General features: G+C 39.0%; 1 protein-coding gene and 1 pseudogene across 1 annotated transcript in view; one reads left to right on the top strand and one right to left on the bottom strand.

Annotated features, from left to right (window-relative positions):
• LOC125775363 (uncharacterized) overlaps positions 1–26,770 on the top strand; it is a 727,609-nt gene that overhangs the window by 444,754 nt on the left and 256,085 nt on the right. The window lies entirely within an intron of this gene.
• On the bottom strand, positions 18,771–19,591 carry LOC125775605 (uncharacterized; annotated as a pseudogene).

The raw sequence follows: 26,770 nt of genomic DNA, 5'->3' as shown, positions 1-26,770 counted from the left end.
AGACAGAGACAAAATGTATTTTGTACACATTTTCGGTGTCAAAATGAAACAAAATATAAACAAGCAAAACAAAACTCTTCGTTGGGAGTCTCTTCATATTCTCTTCTTCGGCATATAAATTATTTTTAGGCACTTGTGTGCTTTATTCAGGCTCGATCAGAACTGACTTTTAAAACATTCTTATTCTTAATTCTAAGCCTAAGCCGTCCTCACTGCCGCTGCCGTCGTCGCTGTCGTTGCTATGTTTTGTCAAATGCAGTGTCAGCGAATCCCACGATTACGCCGACTTGCGTGTAGTGTGAGTCGTTGTTTGTTTGCGCTATATTTGTGCTGCGCCAGCGGATCCCACGGCTACGGTAGTTTGTGAGTATCGCTTGTTGTTGGATCATAACTCGGGCCGTTGGTCATGGATTGATGTAGTGTTAATGTTCAGCATTGCCTGAAACGGATGTTAGGCAGACAATGCTGACTTGGTATTTTCGTGGTTTGCGTTTCGAGTTAACTCCTCCCTTCCTAAGTGGGAATCGTCCACGATTCTCTCGGTGACCTCTGTTACTAAGACATTCATTGCCTTTTTCGCGGTGTGTTTTTTATATTTGCTTAGAGCAAGTCGCAAGATTACTAGGATAAAGATTGATGCTATCGTTACTATAAAAAGCAATGTTGTTGAGTTGACTTCTCCTCGAAGAGCGCCAATATGGTTAATATTTTCCGCATTCATTTCATGAAGATAGTTCAAACTCAGTGTCTCTATATGTCCTAAAAGATTGACTCTTTGAGCCGTTGGAGTGCCAGGAGTACGAGTAGGAGTATGATTTCGATTGTGATACTCGGTCCCATTTACCTTTACCGACTGATCGAAAGTCAAAAGGTAAGTACCGCTGACGGTTCTGCTATCTCCTTTTTCAACCTCTATCGTTGCTGTGGCATTGTTGATAATGACAATGCCGTCATCGATTTCTTTGATGCCCTTATCATGATCGGTAGTACTTGAACAATTTGCTACAGCACCTGTGAATAGCTGCTGACAACAAGTAGGGGTTGTTTGCTTCTTGCAAAAAGTTGCAAAAGTTGATTTTTCACATTTAACAGCATATGCTTCGTTTCCGCACTCAGCGACGGTATTAGTATCCCCAAAGTGTAGGACTCGTCCTTCGTGAGGCACGGCGAATAAACTATATTTTTTACAAACAATTTGAGGAATTGGATACTTAACTACAAAGTACAAATTATTCTTATTTTGTAAAGCCTTAATGCTAGACATTCCTATTATTTCTATTATGGTTATGTTAGTCGAGTGCTCATTGATAATATTATTGATATCACTATTATCTAATATTATTGGGTTCACTAGGTTCAACTTAGCTAGGGCTATTGAGATTGTGATTGATTGCAGTTCGAGGATTATTACTCTATTTCTTGCAAGTATTGTTTCGTAAAGATGACCTGTGTCTATTGCTTCCTTTCTTGTTGAGTTTATAATTGTGTTTATTGTTTGCGTAATTTCCAAGATTTTTTGCTGAATATGCGTATTAATTTTGTACTGTCTGTTATTAGAGTCAATGAGCATATCCTGTCTTAGTTGTAGTCTTTGGAAATCGTCAAAGTCAGGGGTGCCGGCGACTACTTTTAGTGCAGTACCTAAAAAGTTTAAGCTTCGTGCCTGCCGATGGTGAATGTCAACGGTTCGAAGTAAAGTCTCGATGTATTTTATGTCTGCTTCTATTATTTTCTTCATGTGTGTCAATGGGAAAAGGTCCATAAATCCTGCCGTCTCGTCGTTCAATGTTGCATATAGTGTCAAGTTGGTAAAGTGCGTCAAATAACCGTAATGTTCCCATACTATTGCGTTTCCGTCCAAAATTGGGATGTAGTTGGAGTTGGTGTAGTCAGTTAGCTTTTGTGTTAAAGTGGTCGTCAAGAGGAATGCCGATATTATCCTGTATTTTAAAATACAAGACTTAAAGTAATAAAGTGATTAATTAAGGTGGACGAAGGTTGTCTTTGTGAACCCTCCTCCCCTTTATAAGAACGGTGGTGCCTAGGTCCTGTTCGACTACTTCTTCTGTAAATAGTGTTGAGAGTTTATTGCCTAGCCTTCGATTAACTTTCACTAGGACCTTGTCGCCAACGTTATACGTCACATTCTGACGACCCTTATTATGGTATTCGCGATCACTGGCCTGTGCTTTTTCGATACGATTTCGAACTAGTTCCGTAATGTTAGCTGAGCTGGGATGAAGGATGTCTATTGGTTTTTCGTGGGTTGTTGAATGAATTGTCTTATTATATTCTATGGTGGCAAGCAAAATCAAGTCAACAGTGTCATCGAGATTTCTTTCTAGTTTTAGACACCTAGCTATTTCAGTTAAGGTACTGTGGAAACGCTCCACTTGCCCGTTTGAGGTGCTATGCAGTGGAGGGGCGTTGGCGATTTCAACATTGTTGTAATTTAGCAAAGTTGATTTTATAGCATTTGAGTTATGTGACTTTTCGTTGTCACAGTATATAGTTTTAACGTTTGGAAAAATGTTTATTAGCTGTAGTATAGGTGGTTTTACGTCTATGATGGTTCTAGACGCGATTTTCTGCACTATAGCAAATTTAGAAAACTTATCGACGCAAGTTAGAAAATATTTCTGGTCCGTGGAGAAAATATCGACGTGTAATATTTCACCAGGATTACATGGAATTGGTGTTGCCGCAATAACATGCTTCTTTGGATGTCTAATGTATTTAGACTTTGAACATATTCGGCAATTTGCTACCACTTCCCTTGCCTTTTTATTCATCTTCGGGAAAAAATAGTCAGCCAAGATCTGCTTAACATTTTCTTGCGCTGCCCTATGAGCTCTGTTGTGTTCAGCAAATATAATTTCTTGTTGATCACTTTCGCTGAAGATGTCCGTAACCATCTTTTCGGTATGACGGAATGTTACGTTGGGGTGAAGTTCTACCAGTCGGTGTTGAATTTTTGCCAACACTGGTAGGCTGCAATGTATTGCGTTAACTACGCCATCATTAATGACTTCCTGCAGCGTTTTTAGTAATGACTCTACGTCGCAAAATGAAATTACATGTCTGCTTTTTGAACCAAATATTATAAAGGTCTGTTTTGTCTGGCTTTCGCTTTCTTGAAGAATTATCTGGTTTCTATAGCAATTTACGGGTTTATCCACCGTCTCTATAGTGTAGGTCAGTGACTCCTCACTGTGCATGGTGGCGCAGTCGGAGCTTGCCTCCATTTCAATTCCTACCATATTCATGTGCTGTCTGGACAACGCGTCAGCGACATGGTTTTCCTTTCCTGGTTTATAGAAAATTTTTGCGTTGAAGCTTTCTATTAGAGACTTCCATCGTTTGATTTTTGCGTTCGGGTTTTTATCAGAAACTGCGAACGTCAAAGGCTGGTGGTCAGTGTAGATATTCAACTGGTTAACACCGTACAGGTAGTTCCTCAAAGTGTTAAGAGCCCATACGATCGCCAAGAGTTCTCTTTCATTTGTTGCCAAATGCTCTTCTCTATCTCTAAGTGTTCTTGAGATCATGGTAATGGGTTTTTTCTCTTGTGAAAGGACGGCCCCCAAGCCCCTTGAGGATGCATCGGTTGTTAAGTCAAAAGGTTTAGTGAAGTCGGGATATGCTAACGTGACATCTTCTGATGCCAGAATTTCTCTAAGTTTATTAAATGCATCTATACCTTCTGGTGTTAGTTGAATTTTAATTTTTTTGGACTGTGTGGCACTTACTTTGCCATTTTCTCCCTTTAGCATATCAGTCAGAGGTTTTGCAAGGCTGGCAAAATCTTTAATGAAACATCGATAGTAGCTAGCCAATCCAAGAAAGGAACGTAGTCCTCGAAGAGTGGTTGGCTGCTCATAACATTTAATTCCATTGACTTTATCGGGGCTTGTTTTCACACCTCCCCTTGAGACAACAAATCCTAGGTATTCTACCTCGGTCTTGAAGAATTTCGATTTTTCGGCGGATATTCTCATATTTGCTTCATAGAGACTCCGCAGCACCCATTCGATATCTTTCAAATGGTCTTCTGCCGTTTTTGAATAGACAATTACGTCGTCAACGTAAACGTGGCAGGTTTTGCCAATTTGCTCCCTGAGGACATCGTCGATTGCTCTCTGGAAGATGCTTGGGGCGTTTCTTAGCCCAAAAGGTAAACGACAGAATTCGTATTTACCGTTGTTAACGGAGAAAGCGGTTTTCTCCCTGTCTCTTTCCGCTAACTCGATCTGGTGAAACCCAGATTTAAGATCGAGGGTGGTAAAATATTGTGCACCTCTTAAGTTTGACAAGATTACCATTGCGTTTGGCATAGGGTATTTATCTTCGACTGTGACCTCATTCAGTTTCCTGAAATCAATCACAAGACGTTTCTTCTTATTTCCCGTTTGATCTACTCCCTTCTTATCAACGACCCAAATTGGGTTATTGTAAGGGGACCTTGAGGGTCGAATGATACCATTGACGAGAAGTTCAGCCACTTCTTTGTTTACAAAGTCGGCTACACCCATAGGATATGGGTAAAGTCTCGAGTAAACCGGTTCATCGGTTTTTGTTCTAATTGTACCAATTATATTAGTGTTGAAGGATAGTGACTCGTTAGGGTCAGCAAACGCCTTATTTCTACTTTTGATAATTTCACAAAATTGCTCACGAACTGAAGATGGAATTTCTTCACTTTTTATGTCGATAAAGTTTACATTTTTACATTCATGGAACAAGAGCTTCTCAGTTCCAGAGTCGTGCTTTATTGTACTCGTACTGAGGTCTATTTGGGCGTTTACCTGATTGAGCAAATCGAGCCCAATTATGCCGTCGAATGTTGTTATATTTGGTAGTATAAAGAAATCTGCAGTTACGCCAAACATCTTAATTCTACACTTTTGTGTTACAGGACTATTGTCGTGCAAAGACTTTACTATAAATGGTGTGGACGCTGGAATTGATATAATTTTTTAGCTCAGGTATTGGCTTGATATAATTTTTCGAAGCTCCTGTGTCCACTAATAATTTAATTTTTTTTCCTCGATAACCTACTCCTCGCTCAATCCACGGGAATAGTCACTTCCCCCTAAAAAATTCAATTGCTCCTCCTCGAGATCTTCAGTTTCATCTTCGGCTTCCTGATTATAAGTTACCTCACTAACCTTTTCTTGATTTAAGGTATTGATGCGTTGCATCTTTGGTCCAGTAACCCTATCTGAATCTGCCTGTCGTTTTCCCTGCTGTTGATTTGAACTATAACCCTGTCTACTGTTACTTTGATTCTGTTGTTGGTATTGGTTGGCTCTCTGTGATGGTTCCCTACGCCAATTTACATTTTGTCTTAGTCTTGACACCGATGGGTCAACGTCCATGGGGGTCACTTGTTCTTGCTTGTTAGTCTAGTATCATTTGTTCTGTGCTGTTTATTTGTAAAATGCGGATTTTTTTGTTGCTGTTGCATCTTTTTCTCCGAATTATTGTTTATTCCTAGTTTATATTGGTCTTCAATAGACGTTGCGAAGTTTGAAGCAAATAAGTACCTTTCCCTGTTTGACTCCACCTCCTGGGCTAATGCCAGAGCGCTAGGTAGGTCTTTAGGGCGAGAGGCAAATAGTATGTCACATAAAGGTCTTTTAAGGCCTGATATAAAAACTCTTAAAGCGTCCGCTCTATATTTTTCGCAAATTGATTCTGATACTTGACCCTCATGGGTCATTATGGTTTTATTCGTGAGGAGAGTTAATATTTTCTCAACCTCGTCGAAATATCGAAGCACAGATAGGTTACCCTGACGTAAGGTGGATAATTGCTGTTCAATTAAATATATCGGTCGCTTGTCTGCGTACGTAAAGTCTAGTCTCGCGATTATTGCGTCGAAATTCAAAACAGTGTTGAAGGATGCCAAAATGGCATCAGCAGAAGCTTTTATTTTATTCCTAATTATACCAACTGCTTGGTAGTGTCTAGAGCTTCCCTGGTAACTTCTGAAAACTTCATAAGATGTATGGGCAGCTTGTCGCCAAGACACATATGTACTGATTTGTCCGTCAAATTCTGGTAATGATTTTACCAGATCAAGTGGTTCGTCACACCTTACGTTCGGTAATATTTTTACCGGTTGGTATACTTTTGGCGTTTGACCAGTGGTCAATGTAGTCAATTGCTCCGTTAATCGTTGGAGCTTAACCTCGAAAGTCTGTCTTTGTTGTTCAAGAGCGCTTGAGACGGCTGCTTGAACCACTGCGGTTACCTGATTTGAATCCATTTTACTGGTCACCTGTAGTTTTATAATTCTTTCTAAGAGGTTTTCTAATTCTGAGTCACTCATAAACTTGGAAATTAAAATTGAATAGAACTTGTAACCGTTCTTATAGTCGAATCAATCAATCACACTCTTTTGTTGATATGGCTAGATAATTTCAGTTATTTATTACAATTTTCTTCACAAATTCTGTTTTTAAACACAATGTTTTTTGAGAAAAGATTACACTGTTTCTTCAATCAATCACACTCTTTTGTTGATATGGCTAGATAATTTCAGTTATTTATTACAATTTTCTTCACAAATTCTGTTTCCTTTTTATTAAACTCTGGAAAATTTGTTTCACAAAATTTTATGATTAGCTTCTTATATTTCTAAAATAAATTCCTTTCCGTCTACTTCGAAAACTTAGTTTTAATTCAAAGGAAATTATAATGTTTTTATTTTAATGAGCACTCTACTTACAATATTCGAAACATGATTTTATTATAAACTGCTTTCTGATGAATCCTCGGATCCTTGGAGTCCTTGTAGGATTGTAGCGATTCTCTGTGAGTCCTTGTAGGATACGTTTTTAAAGATTGTAGCGATTCTTTGTGAGTCCTTGGGTCCTTTGAAGTCATTAAAGGCACTCCACCGCAAAATACCTTGGTGATTTTTACTGGAGAATCCTTCGTATCTTCTTTACCCGGTTGGGCGCCAATTATTTTTAGGCACTTGTGTGCTTTATTCAGGCTCGATCAGAACTGACTTTTAAAACATTCTTATTCTTAATTCTAAGCCTAAGCCGTCCTCACTGCCGCTGCCGTCGTCGCTGTCGTTGCTATGTTTTGTCAAATGCAGTGTCAGCGAATCCCACGATTACGCCGACTTGCGTGTAGTGTGAGTCGTTGTTTGTTTGCGCTATATTTGTGCTGCGCCAGCGGATCCCACGGCTACGGTAGTTTGTGAGTATCGCTTGTTGTTGGATCATAACTCGGGCCGTTGGTCATGGATTGGTGTAGTGTTAATGTTCAGCATTGCCTGAAACGGATGTTAGGCAGACAATGCTGACTTGGTATTTTCGTGGTTTGCGTTTCGAGTTAACTTATATGCCTTGTCATCATATGCCGTAAATACATATATTTCTGTCTCTTCATATTCTCGGTTAGAATATGTGAGAGAATTGTAAACAATGTTAAAATTGCGAGGCGAATTCCGACCTTACATACAATGTTAACAAATTTTATGTTCTCTTTCTATACTTTTAAGTTCTCTGGTTCTTGCAAATTTGTTTACATGCACACATAATTACATATGTATGTACGTGAATATGCGCGACCGCTTGGTCTTTTAATATGTAAATACATGTGAAAATGTTCAATATTCCTCTTATTCATGTGTACAGTCAATCCCGGTTAAGTAGTACTCCGCTTAAATGAAAGTCATCCCTCTTAACTGCCTATATCTTGCTGCATCTCACGGTTTGTTTTTTGAAATACATTCAAACTATTGTTTTAAGTATGTACGACTCGGTTAAGTATCCGCAGTCGCTTATGTACCATATTATATTTTTATTTTTGACAAACCACAAAAATCTGTATCTTTGATTGTGCCACATAACCGGGATTGACTGTATTTTACGCGGCTTGCAAAAATCTGCGTCGATATGTATGCAAGCTCATTTATATATATTCATACATATTTACGCAAGTTTGTTGGCGAAGCTGTTAGCGCGGCAAGGAAAGCGGTAACAATAGACAATCGTTCGCTTATTGTTTCGGCACAGCTAGGATTTTCTACCAACAACACAATGCTGTGTCGACAGATTGACTCGTTGAAATGGAAGCAAAAAACGCGAGCTTCGCCATTGGTTGTCCGTCTCAACGGAGATTTCGCATGAAGCATTGAGTGTACATACATATGTACTGCATCTAGACAAATTTACAAACATTATCACTATGGTCTAGCATATTTGTTTACATGCACACATAATTATATATGAGCACATGTGCGACCACTTGGTCTTTTAACATGATATCGAAACTTTTAATAATTAAAGGAAATATATGTATGTACATATACATATTTTTGTATATAGTAAATACATATATGACCTGTCAAACCCATATAAAATGTATATTTAGGTAGTAATACTTGCAAAGATTTTATGGTATACAAATACATAGGTCAAATTCAAAATACACACTTATGTGTTTTCATAACAAATATACATATGTATGTATACCGATCTATAAATTATAAGCAGAGTCGTTTGAGCATAGTAAATAAGCGAACCTGTACGCATACATTACTTTACATTGGAATTCGCATTATTTTTCTCATTTAACAGTGAAAATGCTCAATTCTGCTATATTCGTGGTGAAACACGCTTATAATTTGTCTGTGGTGAAACTGGACCATCTCGACCGAGTTAGCCAAAAATATTTTTACGATCTCCACGCCGTAAACCTTCTCTATATTAAACGTTCTCTGTCTATATTATACGTTCTCTGCGTTCACCTCGCCTGATTACACTTAGGCGAATCACACTTAGGCGAATCACACTTAGGTGAATCACACTTTTCACCAGTTTTTCTTCAAAAACCATATAATTTTCATAAGAAAAAGTCGAAAAATTGGAAATTTCCAAAAACTGACTTTTCATACAATTCTTTTTTGTTTTGTTTTTCAATATTTTGATTAGTAAATTATTTGAATCGTACAATTTCGGTCGCTTGCTTTTTTATTCCGGCTATTTAAAAGAAAAATTATTGAAAATTATTCAGTGAAAACTTTATGTGTGTTTCAAACGAAGTGATCAATTACAGATTGAAATTTGTTACGAAGCAACGAAGACATCGTGCTAATATCGGTCGGCGTTCATTTTGCCATCAACGTATGGCAGCCCAAGATACATAAACTACATGAGACTCCCAGGATGTTCATTTTCACCTATCAGCCTTCAAATCCGCGTCAATTATGGAACACGAACAAAAGTATATTGGCGAAGACATTTTACATCGTATTCGTTAAGAATTGGAAATAGGAAAATTTCGGTTCCAGTGGTTTGATATCAATTCCACCTCCCTTTTGTCAATTCACTTCAACGAAATATGAACTCATCACGAATGTTTAGGCCAAATTGGCCAAATTATCGTAACTACGATTGCATGGGTGCGCGCCAATTATACATATGTACGTGGCGTTTTCCCGAGTTGAAAAACCATCTTCTCTGTACATTTACGCACCGGAATAGAAACCAAAAATGTTGCTTATCAAACTGCGTTACATTGAAAAAAATTTAGAAAAATCGAAAATAAATAATTTTTAACACAATGTAAATTCAACTTTTTTTTTCATTTCAAAACACATAATTTCACGCAGGACAACGCATGCGTTGTCACGGCATCACGCGTAAATGGCTGAACCGATTTGACTGATTTTTTTTTGTAGTTTTCTAATACTCTGTACAAGGTTCTTATGGAAAAAAACATTAAGAAAATTCTCAGAAAGATTGAAAAATATACATTTCATCTTATATATAAAAATGAATCGCAAAATGTGTTGGTAAGCGCATAACTCAAAAACGCCTGGACAAATTTTGCCAATTATTTTTTTTAAATTTTCGTTGAGGCTCAAGGATGGTTTTTACGAACCCCGAATAATTGCCGGAAAACCCCTAAAAACAGCCCTTTTCTTTTTCCCATACAAACGAATGATTGTTTGTTTATTAGTAACGCTAAGGGAATGACTGAACCAATATTGATGAAATTTTCAGAGAATGTTCTGTGTGGATCGGAGAAGGTTTAGAAATAAAAAAAAACCAGTATGCTTTTCGTGAGGAAAAGTCGGAAAATTGGACGAAACCAAAAAGTTAACTTTTTCCATACAAATTTTCTTTCGATTTGTTTTTCATTTAATTGAATCGTTCAAATTTGTCGTTTGCTTCAAAAATTTTTGGAAATAATTCAGTGAAAATGTTATGTGTGTTGCACACAAAGTGATCAATTACAGATTTAAATTTGTAATATCGGTCGGTGTTCTTTTTGGCATCAACATAAGTACATTAGCAGCGCAAGGCACTTGACCGAGTACTCCCAAGATGCGATGACATACGTGCGGTATTATGGATCACGGTCAATCAGCAAGGGATCGTCACGATGTCACATCAAGACTTTTCAAGCAACAGCTTCCATGGACTTTATCTAGAAGCAACGTATATACGTTGCGTTTAGATACTAGATGTACTCTGTTGAGTGGCAAAATAGAGGCACGCCCACATTCCTTTTTGGATGGTGGTTACACCAGATCAAATTGATGAAATCATTTCTGCTGAAATTCCTGATGCAGAGATCCAGTATTATACGAAGTGATGAAAACCATTATGGTTCATGGGCCAAGCGGATACCACAATCCCACTTCGATTTGTATGTCTGACAATAAATCCACCAAACACTATCCACGTGCTTTTTTTTCGGAAACACAAACAAGAAGTGATGGCTGTACTGTACTTTATCGGCGTTGCTCACCAGACGACAATGGCAGAACATTCAGCATTCAATTTAGAAGAGTGAATATCGAAGTTGACAACACACGATCGTACTATATTCACCATTATTGTCTAATTCATATTCAAAGGGCATATTGCAGTTTGGTGTAATCAATAAAATACGTTTGTAAGTACATCACCAAAGGAAGCAACATGGCGCTTATTGGTCTCGGTACGGTTGATACGTGAACTGCACTAAAGCACTTTGTAGCGCTTTCCGACTGTTGTACGTCTCGCAGTTAATTTGGAGAATGGCCAAAGAGTGTATTTCAACCTAGGTAATACAGTACAGCCAATGGAAACACCGACAGCAACAAAATTAACATTTACGAGTTTTTGCTCAACTTTTGTCAGTGATCCGTTTGCGAGGACATTCGGATATACCTCGAAATTATGCATGGAATGCATCGTTGAAGAAATAATTACGCAGAAAGCAAGGCCAACCAGTAAATGGACATCCAGGTGTGTTATCAATTAATGCATTAAGATGAATTTACACAATCCACCCAAAAAACGACGATTGTTTCTACCTTCGGTTGCTATTGATAAATGTACGCGGTTCAACTTCATATGAGTCATTGCGTACTGTGACTGACACGGTGTGTGCAACTTTTTGAGAAGCAAGCCAGCAATTACAATTGCTGGAAAATGATAATCACTGGAATGAAAATGACGTTCGCACACTTTTCACGATAATCATTTCGACATATCAGCCTCCAAATCCGGGTCTATTATGGGATACGAACAAAAATGACATTGCCGAAGACATTTTACATCTAAAAATTTAATATGGATAAATTCCGGTTGATACTTCCGGTGTTTTGATATCAATTCCATCTGCCGTTTATCGATTCACGAAAGATGAACTCATCACGAATGTTTATCTGAACATTGGCCAAATTATCTTAACTACGATTCCTTGAGTGCACGTGCAATGATAGCTGCCCAAAATACCCATGTCGATGACTTAAACTGGAAGATTCAAAGTCAAATTCCGGGAGAATTGCGCTCATACATATCGATCGATCGTCTTGACAATGAAGACGACGCCGTTAATTATCCAGTGGAGTTTCTAAATTCTTTGGAGGGGCTTTGTATGCCACCGCATCATTTGCGTCTCAAAGTTGGATCTGTCGTTATTATGCTACAAACGCCGAAACTGTGTAATGGAACCGGACTGATTGTGACGGAGCTATCGAATACAAGGGGGCAGAATGCTTGATTCTACGAATTTGTTTGAGTTCTCACGATTTGCCATTTCAGTTCAAACGGATTCCGTTTCCAGTAAAAATAGCATTTGAGGTGACAATCATCAGGACATAAGGATAGTCGCTAGAAGTAAATGGCATAAATTTTGAGCTGCTATGTTTTTTACACGGCCAAAAATACGTGGCGTGCTCACGAGTTGGAAAACTATCTTCTGTGTACATTTACGCACCGGAACAGAAACCAAAACATGTTGTTTATCCAGCTGCGTTACATTGAAATTGAAAGAAATGATAAATTTAATTTTCTTTTCATTTCAAAACACATACATATGTAATTTCACACAGGAAAACGGCTGCGGGGTCAGCTAGTTATCAATAAAAATAAATGCACAAATGAGACTTACTTGATAGTAAATTGATAGAATTTGCAGACCAATTTTAAGAAGACAATTAATTTTTGTTATATTATGTTAGTATAAAAATAAATATATAAACAAAAACCAAAACTTTGATAGCTCCCTTTATTTCCAAATTTAATAGCTTTGAAGTCGTGCATATATAATGTCTTTACTAAGATACATATGTATGTATATTACTATTGTAATATATGTACTAAGTTTTTATAGTATATAACATATCATATATAGGCACAATCCGATTTCTTTGGCGCCGCGATTTGAAGGTACCGATGGAAAGAGGAAGTCCTCCTGATTAAAAAACATATAGGGTTATAGGGTCCGCAAACGAGTTTACGAGATATTCGACTTTTAAGTTCAAAAAATCGCAAAATTCTAACATTTCAAGAAGCTATTTCCCCACGATAAACACACTTTATTCACATTTTTTTCTTCAAATTAATTAAATTACATTATAATCTTTTAAATAAATCTACATTTTACACTTTTAGTAGGTTTTTTACCTAAAAAATATTTATTTTAAAAATTACATTTTACACTCGTTTGAACCTCATTTGTTTACCAAAAATTACGACGAAATGGAGCGCTGCCATGTGATAATAAAGCAATTCGCTGAAATTCCTCTTTTTCGCAAATATTCCTCTATTCATGTATATGGATATTTTCTTTTTTAAATTTATTACGCAAATAAGTAATATTATAAACATGTATTAGTAATATTATATAATAATATTATATATGTATAAATAATATTATATAATAATATTACGTAATAAAGTGTAAAGTATACAGTGCAGTACGAAAACTCAAATTTTGTCTCAATATGAGTGCATGATAACCGAAAGATATAACCACTTTATACCCAAAACTCATATTTTAAATATAATAATATATATATCGTCGCCTAAAATACAAACCAATGTATCATCAAAAATATATGGAAATCGCTGACAGATATAATAACCAAATTTATCCAATTTATAACAAAAAAATTTGTTTCAATATGAGTGCATGATAACCAAAAATTATAACCACCTTATAACAAAAAGTCAATATATTTTTTATTTTTAACGCAGAAAGGAGTACTACGCGAAAGTACTTCAGTCACCCCGGGCATTCGCTCGTAATATTATAATATTATCACACGATTTTACTTATCTGTATTTATTAAATATAAATCACATATTATTCAAATATTCATATACAATATGTACATATGTATAATATGTATATGGAAAAGTGTTCACATATTCAATTTAAGCTTGAAAAATCTTCTTTAATGTTTTTTATAGTTAATAAAGAAAAATGAATCACTCGAAAGTACAAACAAAGAAAACGCTGTGAAACGCTGAAGAATCGTTCAGTTTTGGTTTTTAAAGTGTGGCAATGCTGGTTTTCCTCGTAAATATAAGCACTCTGAACTTTTCAGCCATAAATTCGACAAGTGATTTTTAAATTACTAAATTTAGTTGAAAAATTACAAAATAAATGTGAAATGTGAGCTTATTTCAATGCTTAGAGTGTATATTTGAATATACATAGTAAAAAACGTGAAAAAGTTAGTGAAACATGGAGAAATAACATGTTTTCTTGTGCAAATTTTTGAATTTTTAAACGTGAATATTTTAAAAAATATTAGTTATTTTTATATTATTTTTGGATATTCCTCCTCAGGATAAGCTCCCCTATCCGTACATACCCCATTTATACGGAAATTCGGTTTTTTTACCCCTCCGCCAAAGTAATCGGAATCATGCCCATATATATAGCATAAATATATCTTTATATATATAAATCTTCTGACCGTGTGTTTGCCTTGGGATTGCTCCTAAACGGATGGACCGATTTTGATGAAATTTTGTGTGTACGTTCAAGGAGATTCGGGAATGGTTTATATTTACAATTTGGTCCACTGGAAAATGTTTTTTAAATTATTTTTTCATTTTTAATCAATTTTTAAATTTGAAATGTTTGACCGATAGATGGCGCTCCCATCGCAGTATCCAATATTCAAACCTTAAATTGGTGTAAACGTGTATTAAACAAAACGATGCCAAAGAAAAAGGCGATATCTGTGGATCAAGTTTTTATCACATCGCTTAATATCTATAAAAGAAAGTGATGTTAGTTACTAAGCTTATAACTAGAGAACGCCTGGACCGATTTCGGTGATTACCACCAATTCGGATAGGTCTCCGCCCAAACAACGAGAATACTTTTTTTTAGGATAATTCCAAAAAGTATCTTTTTTCCATAAACATTTTTGTATGTTTTGTTTTTCAATATTTTGATTTGTAAATTATTCGAATAGTTCAATTTCGGTCGCTTGCTTTTTTATTCCGGCTATTGAAAAGAAAAATTATTCAGTGAAAACTTTACGTGCGTTTCACACAAAGAGGTCAATTGCAGATTGAAATTTGTTACGAAGCCACGAAGAGGTCGCCCTAATATCGGTCCATCAAAGTATGGCAGCCAAAGGCAAGGCAAGGCAAGAAGTACAGGATGCGGTGACATACGTGCGGAATTATGGATCGCGGTCAATAAGCAAGCGATCGTCACGATGTCACAGCACGACTTTTCAAACAACAGTTACGATGTTTCATGGAGTTTATCTTGGAGTAGGGTAGGTATATGTGGTACTGTTAGATGCTAAATGTACTCTGTTGAGTAGCAAAAGAGAGGTTTGTCGCACGTACATATTCTTCTTTGGATGGTGGATGGTTGTCACAGCAGATCAAATTGATGAACTCATTTCTGCGGAAATTAATGATGCAGAGAAAGATCCAGTATTATATGAAGTGACGAAAACCAACATGGTTCATGGACCTTGCGGACATCACAATCACACTTCGGTTTGTATGCCTGACAAAAAATGCGCGAAACATTATCCATGTGCTTTTCTGAAACACAAGCTGGAAATGATGGATATCCACTCTATCGGCGTAAATATCGAAGTTAACAACACATCAAAGTTGACAACACATGGGTCGTACCATATTCGCCACTATTGTCTAATTCACATTCAAAAGTCATGTGAATGTTGCGTATTGTAGTTTGGTGTAATCGATAAAATGCGTTTGTAAATACGTCACCATAGGAAGCAACATGGCGGTTATTGGTTTTAAACGACACGGTCGATACGTGAACTGAAATAAAGTGCTTTGTAGGATATTTCTTTTGAAATTCATGAACGTTTTCCGACTGTTGTGCGTCTCGAAGTTAATTTGGGGAATGACCAAAGAGTCTATTTCAACCCAGAGAATACAGTACAGTCAACAGAAACACCACCAGCAACAAAATTAACATTAGCGAGTTTTTTCTCAACTTCCGTCAGTGATCCGTTTGCGAGAACATTGCTCTATTCGAAATACGTTGATATTATACATGGGATGCATCATCGAAGAAATTGTTACGCAGAAAGCAGGGTCATCCAGTAGATGGACATCCAGGTGTGTTCCCAACTAATGCATTAGAATGAACTTACACAATCCACCCGAAAAACGAATGCCACTGAAGTTCACACACATTTCGCGATGATCAGCCTTCAAATCCGCGTTATGGGATACGACCAAAAATTACATTGCCGAAGACATTTTACATTGCATACGCTAAGAATTGGAAATGGGTCAATACTGATTGATACTTCCCATGGTCTGATATCAATCCCATATGCCGTTTATCAATTCACGAAAGATGGACTCATCACGAATGTTTATACGAACATTGGCCAAACTGTCGTAAGTACGATTCCTTGAGTGTACGAGCAATCTTAGCTGCCACAAATACCTATGTTGTTGACTTAAACTGGAAAATTCAAAGTCAAATTCCAGGAGACTTGCAATCATACAAATCGATCGATCGTCTGACAATGAAGACGACACCGTGAATTACCAGTGGAATTTGTAAATTCTTTGGAGAGGCCTGGTATGCCACCGCATCATCGCAATCTGATTGTGATGCACCTATCAAATATAAGGGACAGAATGCTTGATTCTACGGATTTCTTTTGAGTTCTAACGATTTGCCAATTCGGTTCAAATGTATTCCGTTTCCAGTGAAAATTGAATTTAAAATGACGATCAACAGAATAGTCGCATAGTGGGTGGCATACATTTGGAAATGCTATGTTTTTCACACGGCCAGATATATGTACGTGGCGTGCTCAAGAGTTGGAAAACCATCTTCTCTGTACATTTACGCACCGGAACAGAAACCAAAAAATTTTGTTTATCAAGCTGCGTTACATTGAAGAAAAATATAGACAAATAGCAAATAAATGATTATCAATAAAATATGAATTTTTGCCTTTTCATTTCAAAACACATAATTTTGCGCAGGACAACGGCTGCGGGGTCAGCTAGTGTACATATATGAAATTATATTGGGGGTACTCACAACGTGTCAAAAAGTTATAAGTCATAAACAAAAGTTAAGACAAAATACAATGGTTGTGAACACGTCGTTATAAATTTGTTGTCGTAAATCACTTATCAATCAGCTGATTGAAAAAACAAAAATTACATTATTTGCAAAAATAAGTATTTCGCAGTCAAAATGCCAAGGAGAGGTGAAAATTTTAAAATAATGGATGCGCTATGCAAGAATCAGGCATTAAACCTGATGATACTTGACTCAAGTGAGTTTTACCATTAAAAGCAAGTCTCACTTTGATATTTATTTACGTAAAAATTAATTTCCAGGCGACGACTAAGATGCGGTTGAAATGTTTGAAAATTTTTCATTGAGTTTACTTTGTTTATTAAACACTCGTAGAAGTGTTCATCTCGGAATACCAAAGTCATCCCAATGGCGACATAATGTACTTAGGAAATTTGATGACAGCCGTTTCGACGAAATGATTCGTGTTCGCCCGAACGAATTTCGCCGCATACTAGATTATATAAAGGATGATAGTGTATTTAACATAAATTCTAGTGGAGCGCACCTTTCTTTAGATTTACAATTAAAAATAGTGCTATTTAGGTTGGGATCTTCCGGAGATGGATTATCTATACGAAAGGTTGCTTCATTGTTTGGCGTGGGTGATGGGGGCAAATTATAACTAAGCGCGTATTTAAAGCAATATTGAAATTAAAAGAGAAGTTTCTGTTTTGGCCAAATGAAAATGAACGGTTGGAAATTGTTACTACAACGCGGAAAGAGATGCCAGGTTGTATAGGATATATTGATGGATCCGAGTTAAAGTTGGCTGAAGCGCCAGCCAAAAAATGACGCCAAAATCTTCTTGAATAGCCCTCTTGCCAAACATCCTCGACGATTTTTATCTGACTCTCAGTGGATTGCTGGAGATAGCGCCTATCCACTCGAGGAATTTTTATTGACACCGTTCAGGCAAAACAATATGAGCTACACTACGGAAGAAAAAGAAAGTTTCAATAAGTACTTTTCAAAATATCGTGTGCGAATTGAGAATTGTTTTGGCATTTTAAAAGAAAAATTCGGTAGCTTGAAGGAATTGTCGTTTAGAATGATAAATGAGCAAAATAAAAAAGAATGCAATGAGTGGATCATATTATGCTGCATTCTCCATAACATGCTAATCAATTTCCAAACTGAAAACGAAGAAAGCGTTGAAATTAACCCACCTCAATATAGGTTACCACCAGGAAGTAACACAACACAGCCTTCTTGACTTCATACAAAATCATAGATTAACTTAAAATACATCATTATTTAAACGTATATTTACTATTCATTAGTATTAGTATTCATATATAAAAATGAGTTTTTTTTTATTTAAAAATTAACATAAAAACTAATTATTAAAAATAAACTTCAGGTACATTAATTCATTTCAGGTAATTTAAAATTCTCTTGGTCCACTTCTTCCAATTCTTCCACTCATTTGTATTTGTGTTTCAATTCTTCCATTGCCAATCTTTCTTTCATTTGTATTCCCATTATTTTTAACTTTTCATTACTTTCCAATTCTTTTAGTTTCATCTCCATTTCTTTGTCTTTTAGTAATAATTCTTGCTTTTCTCTTAACTCCACTTCTTTTTCTTTAATCCTCAAATCCCTTTCTCTTAATTCCAACTCTTTCTCCTTAAAACTCATTTTTTGCTCCATTTTCTGCTTTTTCAGCTGTATCATATCAGACTGAAATTGCAGAATATCTGATGCCTTTACGAATTGTCTTATCTATGCGTTCACCTTCGCATACAGCCGCAGAAGACGCTGACTCGTTGAGGTCTACTTCCGAATAGTTTTCGTTGTTCTCCAAACTGTTGTTTATTACTACTGACTCAACCACTCTATTGCCGAAAATTTCTTCCATTTCATAAAAAAACATCCACATTTTAAGTAAAGTGTCTGAAATAAAAATGTCTAGTTATTCAAACTACTACTAGATAATGAATAACATTTAAATTCTCAAGTTCTGATGCGATTTACTAGTCGTTACGCTTCATTTTATGGTTTGAACCATTTACACAAATTCGCAATTGTCCTCAATACTATTTGCTTCAATTCTATACGCACGCAGAAATCGTAAATTTTGTTTTATTTACAAAACAAAATCTTAACCTTCATAGTTCCGCCTTCCATACTCCCTGCACCCGTCGAGCCTTCCCATGCTTTTGGTTTGTTATATGTTGTACGCAGATAACGAACCTTCGAGCGTGTTAGCTTCTAGTCCACCGCAATGTTGCTCTCCTTTGAAAATCGTCTATAACACATTTGAGACGTTGGCTTCTATAATTAAAATTATAATAGATTACTTCTAAATTGTATTTTAATTAATAGATTTACCTCAAAATCCCTATTTTGTGTTAAAAATTCAATCAACGCCTTTTCTTCTTCAAACGGCCACTTTCTGGTTGGGTTGGAACGCACCCGCTTTGCTTTTGTCTAAAAGCGCATTTAATTAGTTAAATTGTATTTATTATGCATTTTTATATTACCTGTATAACATTATATTGCTCCATTATTCCGAAAATAAAGAATATAAATTTAAACACAAATGTAACCACAACACAAAAGCAAACTGATGTAAACAGAAATCAGCTGATCAGTTATGACGAACCGAATACATAGCGTTCAGAGTTGTATTTGCGTAAACTTATTTTAGTATGCAATCAAACAACAAATTTTTTACACTAGCATAAAAACTTATGATTTTATGATTTTACGGTGCTTTAAGACACGTTGTGAGTACCCCAGTTATATTATAAAAGATAAGAAATATTTAAAAAGTAGCTTTTATTCTCACGTTAACTACAAATATTGTTTTGAAAATTTCATAATTTAATTATAATATTATCAATTTTGCATGCATTCACAAAAATTCGCAAAATGATACATATTCATATCAATTGTATACGTATAAAAATATTAGTCAAAGACCCAACATACATCTATAAGAGCAATGCATACTTCTGAGCATAATTTTCATTGAATGGTTAGCTCTGTTTACTCATCACTCTTAAAATTTCTCCTTCCGAGGCAAAAGTGGTGAAATCCACTTATAGAATTTTGTTAGCTCTTGACAGTTTATGCGCCTGTCCGCAATTGAACCTTCTTCATATTATAAGTTCTCTGCAACAGATGCTAATTTTTATAATTACCACAGCATATCGAGACTGCTATCCCTGCGTTGTGAGAGAGCAATCAGCTGACTCGTTTCTACGGGAAATTCTACGGTATCGTACGGTAAAGCGGGCGGTAGAAGCAGTGTTGACTAATCATTTACGAGTACATTGCGCTCTCATAAGATAGGTTGTATCAGCTTATTCGGGCTGCGGTTTTGCGTTCTTCGCTGTTTCTGTTATAAATACAGCTGTAAACGGAAGCGAGAAAATTATTAGCAATTCGCAAGCCATACAGACTAGTTGACTTTTGTAAAATATTTAAAGTGTTTTACTTTTTTGTATTTGACAGAAAGTAATTTATATTACTGGGAATAATTGATTATAGTAAATACATTTAAACTGCAAAGTTGCGTACACGGCGAGCAACAGGGCGAAGACAATTGCCATAAATACCAGTAAAACTGTGCTCTCAACAACTGGTGAATTAGGAAAAGAGAAATAACAAACGAAAAAGGGTAATTATTTAAAAATATAGAATTTCGGTATAAATGGGGTATGTACGGATAGTGAAGCTTCTCCAGAGAAGGAATATGCAAAAATAATATTGCTAAAATTTATATATTTTAAAATATTCTCGATTAAAAATTCAAAAATTCGTATTAATAACACTTAGTATTTCACAATGTTTCACAAAATTTTTTCACATTTTTCACTTTGTATATTTAAATACATCGACTTGGACCACTATCTTGTTGCAGCTAAGATTCGCACCCGCCTCTGTGCAGCAAAAAACGCACGCCAACAAACGCAAGGAAGGTTCGACGTCGAGAAGCTGCAATCACAACATACAGCCGAACGATTCTCTGCTCGGCTTGCACTCCTCCTCTCTGAGAGTACTCGTCAACAACTCGGTATGAAGGAACTGTGGGACGGCATTTCAAACTCCTTACGTACAGCTGCAACCGGAACCAGCTGCGTTCACTGCCATTCAGCAGGCTGGAGAAGTGTTCCCTCCATAATTTAAGTATGCTCTGGGCATCGGTAACTAGATCACCTTGGGGGGTTCTACAGGAGTATGCTCCAGTCTTGAAACCTTCTGTAAGCCGCCGCATCTTTTCGTAGAATTTTCGAACAATATCCCTGTCGGCCAGCTCATCGAGCTGTTCGTACTCACGCATTTCGGCCTCTTTCTTCTTCTGTCTGCAAATGCGTCTCGCTTCCCTCTTCAACTCTCGGTATCTATCACATCCCGCACGTGTTGTGGGCGATCGTAACGTTGCGAGGTAGGCAGCCTGTTTTCTCTCCGCTGCGTCACGTCTCTCCTCGTCGTGCCAGCTGTTCTTTTGGACTTTCCGAAAACCAATGGTTCCGATTGCAGTAGGGAGGAGGAAGTGTTTGATTGCAGCTTCTCGACGGCGAATCTTCCTTGTGTTTGTTTTTGTGCGTTTTTTGCTGCACAGAGACGAGTGCGAATCTTGGCTGCGACAAGATAGTGGTCCGAGTCGATGTTACTCATAAAAGGCACCATTGGTCCATCATCCTTCTCTTCCGTCGGGGCGTGGACGCAAATCAGCGATATGTTGAAGGACCTCGCTTTGATGCGGATTGTGGCTAGACGTTCATTCACCGCAGTGAATGATAGTACTCGGCGACGGAATCTCCCTCCCACCACGAATCCTACACCAAACTTACGCTCCTTTATATGGCCACTGTAGTAAATGCCACAGGGACCTACTCGTCTCTGTCCTTGTCCCGTCCATCGGATTTGTTGAACGGCGGTAATGTTATCCTTTATTTTTACGAGGACAACAACCAGTTGGGTGTTTCGAACAAAAGTGAATTTTTACAAAATATCTTCGATATTAAGTATATAAAATTTAGGAACTAGAAGCCACGCAAATTCTGAAGTTTCAAAATTCTCACAATATGGTTTTTGATGAAATTGATAGTAAATTTACAAGACATCTTATTAAAAGCCATAGAAAAAAAACCCTTTTTGGCCCTATATCTTGTGCACTTTTGAAACAATTTCCAAAATAAATTTTGTAAAAAAATTTGCTGAAGTATTTTTCTGAATATTAAAAAACAGCGAAGATTGTTTTGCCACCCGCAAGACGTTGCGCGCGGGGCGACAATGAAAATGAGTCCTTCCACTTATCACTGGTAACCAAGGAAGAATTTACGCGTTAGATACACATATTCACATTTACATACATGTGCATATGTAAGTAGTTAAAATGAAGCTACAATTACAAAGCTGATATTGGCCCCTGTTATGAGTTGCATTCGATCTTCGCTTTTCGCTGGCTATCGAAAATCGAAAATCGAATGTCAAATTCGTATTAAGAGCTATGCAACCCTGTCAAAATTTTCGTTGAGCATCGAAATGGCTGTCGAACAGAATTTACCTATCGACAGCGTAGCGTAGTGAATGGATATTTGTGAAAATGTAGGTTTTTTGCGTTTATTTATTTCTTTATGGTAACAAATAATTAATTTATACAATTTTTGTTAATTTTATGCATTTCGAAAGTCGTGAGCACTAAACAGCAATTGGAAAAACTGGTAGCTTTAATGGAAGAAAATCCACAATTTGCAAGAGGGATTTGCACGAAAGTTCAGGCGGCAACAAAATGGGAGGGATTTGCTTTGGAGCTAAACTGTTTGGGTGCACCAACTAGACCAGCGGCAAAGTGGATGAAGGTTGTTCTCTGTTTTTTGTGGAAATACATTTTTATTTGGACATTGTAGGTATGGGCTGATATGAAGTCAAAGACAAAGAAAAAACTGTCGCAAAACAAAGCGGAGTACAGAGCAACAGGCGGAGGTACTAACAGGCTGCAGGGATTTTCTAACAGGTTAGGTTAGGTTAGATGGCTGATCAAGAGATCGCACATGGACTAGTAGAATTAGTCCTTTGTGAAGCCATTGAAAAACGAAATCCCGTGTTCGGACTTAGATATCGGCAAACCGTTTAGTATCCAATACAAATCTGCAGAGGCGCTTAATTTCTATGCCCGCCAGGTCGGCGGGTGTTCTGAAGCTATGTGCCCCCAAGTGTCTAAGTCTTGACCTCCCATAAGCAGGGCAGTCAAGAAGAAAGTGCTGGCTGGTTTCTACTGCATCCTCCTCCAAGCAGCTTCTGCATGCGGCGTCCGGTAAGATTCCCAGTCTTACAGCATGTATGCCAATAGGGCATTGGCCCGTTAGGAGCCCCATCATTAATGAGGGCAAAGAGATCACCAGATCTTCTGCGGTCTATCTTGTGCCAAAGGCCTTTGCGATCGCACAGGTATCAATGCTGGACCATCGCTGACCGAGCAGTCGCGAGGCCCAGCCATCCAGTAGTAGAGAACAGGAGGATGCAGGAGCACCTACCCGTGCACGCATTGTGAACGCGTTCAAGGCTAGTATCGCCGCTCTGCTATCTGAGTGAATGGTCACTTCCCTGAAGGTAGACACTCTTTTGAGCAGCATGTCTGCTGCTACCTTGATGGCTGCAACCTCAGCCTGGAAAACGCTGCAATAGTCGGGAAGTCTGAAGATGGATTTTATGGAGAGCTCCCGACAGTAGACCCCTCCACCGACCTTCCCCCCAAGCTTCGACCCATCCGTAAAGAAGCTTACCGCCCCTCTCCTCCAGCGACTTCTTCCCTGCCAAACCTTCCTTGTCGGTATAGTTGCAGAGAAGGAGCCACCGGAGTTCGATATGGCGACTCCATGATCCAGATGATCCGGTATGAAGTCAAAGCTTGTGAGGATATCCAAGTGTTCAGATACACGCCCCTTTAGGAACTCAGACTCTCTGAGCCTAATAGCCACCTTTACGGCCATACACCTTCCGGCAATATCCACCGGCGTTATGTTCAGGATTGCATTAAGTGCGATGGTTGGGGTGGACCTTAATGCACCGCACATGCTGATGAGCGCAGCTCGTTGAACGCTCTCAAGTTTCTTTGCAAGTGTGGTCTTCTGCTAAGCCCTCCACCACATGAAGACTCCATAGAACATTATGGGCTTGACTATGGTGTCATAGAGCCAGAATACCACTTTCGGTGAGAGGCCCCACCTCTTGCCAATAGCTCCTCTACAGCAATATAAGGCAATTGATGCCTTTTTGGCTCTCTCCTCGATATTCGGCTTCCATGAAAGCTTCTTATCCAGGATGAGCCCTAAATACTTCACTGTATCCGCCGGTTGCAAGCGGATATCTCCCAATAGCGGTAACGGCGCCTCCGGGATCTTGTACCTTCTACTAAATAAAACCATTTCCGTTTTATTTGGATTGATGGCAAGTCCATTTTCGACGGCCATTTCGTTACAACGCTGAGATATCCCTGCGTCAATTCATACACGGTGCTTAGAAACTTTCCTTTCACCATAAGTGCTACATCGTCTGCATAGGCAATCACCAGACAGCCGAGATCCTCTAGCTTTTTGAGAAGGTCGTTAACGACTAGGATCCATAAAAGAGGAAAAAGAAACCCCCTTTGCGGGGTTCCCCTGCTCACACTCCGGCGCGCGCTCGCGCTGCCCCATTCTGCTTCGACCACTCTGTCGCACAGGAGACTGAAAATGAGGTGCTTGAGGTTCGATTCAACCCCAAGACCGTCTAGTGCAGCTACGACTGCCTCTGGCAGGACATTGTTGAAAGCTCCCTCAATATCGAGGAAGGTCCCAACCGCGAAGTCCTTGCCCTCAATTGCTTCCTCAAGCCACGACACGATAGTGTGCAAGGCAGTGTCCACTGACCTTCCTTTACGATACGCATGTTGCGCTCCTGATAGATAGTCCCTCGGAATGCGCCTCCTTAGATACCAGTCCATCAGCCTCTCCAAAGTCTTTAGTAAAAACGAGGAGGGACTGATGGGCCTGAAATCCTTGGCCGTGACGTGGGAGCCCCTGCCAGCCTTCGGGATGAACGTAACCCTGACTCGTCTCCAGGCCCCCGGGATGTAACCTAATCTGATGCAGTTCGCATAGATCCGTGCCAACCAGCCGCATGACACCTTAACAGCCTGCTGCAGCTGCGCTGGTATGATGCCGTCCGGTCCCGGGGACTTGAACGAATTTATCGCCCAAGTCAAGTGACGCTCATCCAGAAGGCCGATAAAGGCCGTGCGATCAGCATTCAACGCTCCGAGAGATACCTCCGTGGAGGACGTGTTACTAGGGAAGTGAGCGTCAGGGAGCATCTGTAGTGTATCTTCACTGCTCAGCGCCCAGTTCCCATTTACATCCTTAAGGTACCCTAGGGACACAGGGTTTTTCGCGAGAACTCGCCTGAATCTAGAGGACTCGTGAAAGCCCTCCACTTTTTCGCAGAAGCTCTTCCACGAGATCCTCTTAGCCCTTCTTAGCTCGGACTTGTATATCGAAAGTCCTGTTTTATACAAGACCCAATCATCGGGTAGCCCACTCCTACGGGCCTTGTTGAATAAGCGTCTACAGGACGCCCTAATTTCCGAGAGCTCCAAAGTCCACCATTGAGGTTTACCTCTACCCTTCGGTGTTTTCAATGGACAGGAGCTCTCCCATCCACCACATCGGCGGTGGCCAGCGCGCCTGCCCCCGGTGCGCGTGGAAGAGTTTGCCGAAGCCTTCAGAAAAGGAGTGGTCATCGAGAACCCTCCAGTTCGAGATCAGCGGGGCAATCCTGTGTGAGGCTAGGGTGAGGTCGAGAACCTCCTCCCTGCTTCGCTAACAATAAAATCAAAAAGCGACTCACCTCTAGTATTGGTATCCGGGCTCCCCCAGATTAAATGTCGCGAGTTGGCGTCCGAGCCGATTATGACATCAGCACCATTCCGGGACGCTTCATCCAAGGCCCTCCTTAGTAATGCGGGAGGTGGCTCCACCTTATCGCCATGAGGCATATACGCAGCGACTAGCCAGATACTCCCGGTGTCGCACTCTAGTTTTGCTGTAACTACGTCAGCGTTGCTAAAATTAGGTAAAAGAAATACCGTTAGATCGTTTCTGACCAGCATACAGGCTCTATTTCTACCTGCATTCTTGGCCGCCAGCAGCTTGTGGCTCTTCGTCCTTAGTCCCGATATTCCGTTGCTAGTTAGCCACGGTTCTTGGATCAGGACCACATCGGCTTCGTCTTGCTCCAGACGAAGCAGTAGATTGGCGGAGGCCGCCTTTGCGCCAGTTCAGCGCTTAGGTCATGGTCGACCCTCACCTCCTCAAACAATTGTTCGAGGCTAAAGACGGAGTCGCCGATCGACGATCCGCCTCCAGTACTCTCCACGTCCGAGAGGTTTGGGTCGTTTTCCCTGGTCACTTGACCATCGCTAACGCCTTCTAGCCCGTTGGGAGCACCATCAGTACCACCATTTCAAACCCATAGCTGATGGCTCCCTTGGTTTTGCTAAGAGGACCGATGGACTCCGCGTTAAGCATTATCAGCGCTTGCCGATATGGTTCAGATTAAATGTCGCGAGTTGGCGAGCCTTATTACCCTCCAGTCATGCGCGGGGAGTGAGGGATTGCAGTACCTGAGGATTTCCCCAGGGTTTTCCTTGACCACCCGGAGGAAGACCGAAGAGATAGCCGCCGCTACTCTCTTCCATTCTTCATGGAAGATAGCCCCGTCCTCCCTGCTGCGGTCGAGCACGCCAAGTATCCTTGCACCAGCACCTTTAGCAATCTCGCTGAAGGTTGGCGCCGCCCCCGTTCTCGGTTTTTTTCCAAGGGAGGTTTCTCCCTCGTGCGACCTTTGCCGCTTAACCGCTGGTTCCTGTCTGTTTGCTTCGAGCGTGACCCATCGGTCTCGCTCTCGCTTAGCCCTT

The sequence above is a fragment of the Bactrocera dorsalis genome, chromosome 1 (genome assembly GCF_023373825.1).
Source record: "Bactrocera dorsalis isolate Fly_Bdor chromosome 1, ASM2337382v1, whole genome shotgun sequence".
NCBI lineage: Eukaryota > Metazoa > Arthropoda > Insecta > Diptera > Tephritidae > Bactrocera > Bactrocera dorsalis.
This window is presented reverse-complemented; position numbering and strand designations above follow the sequence as displayed.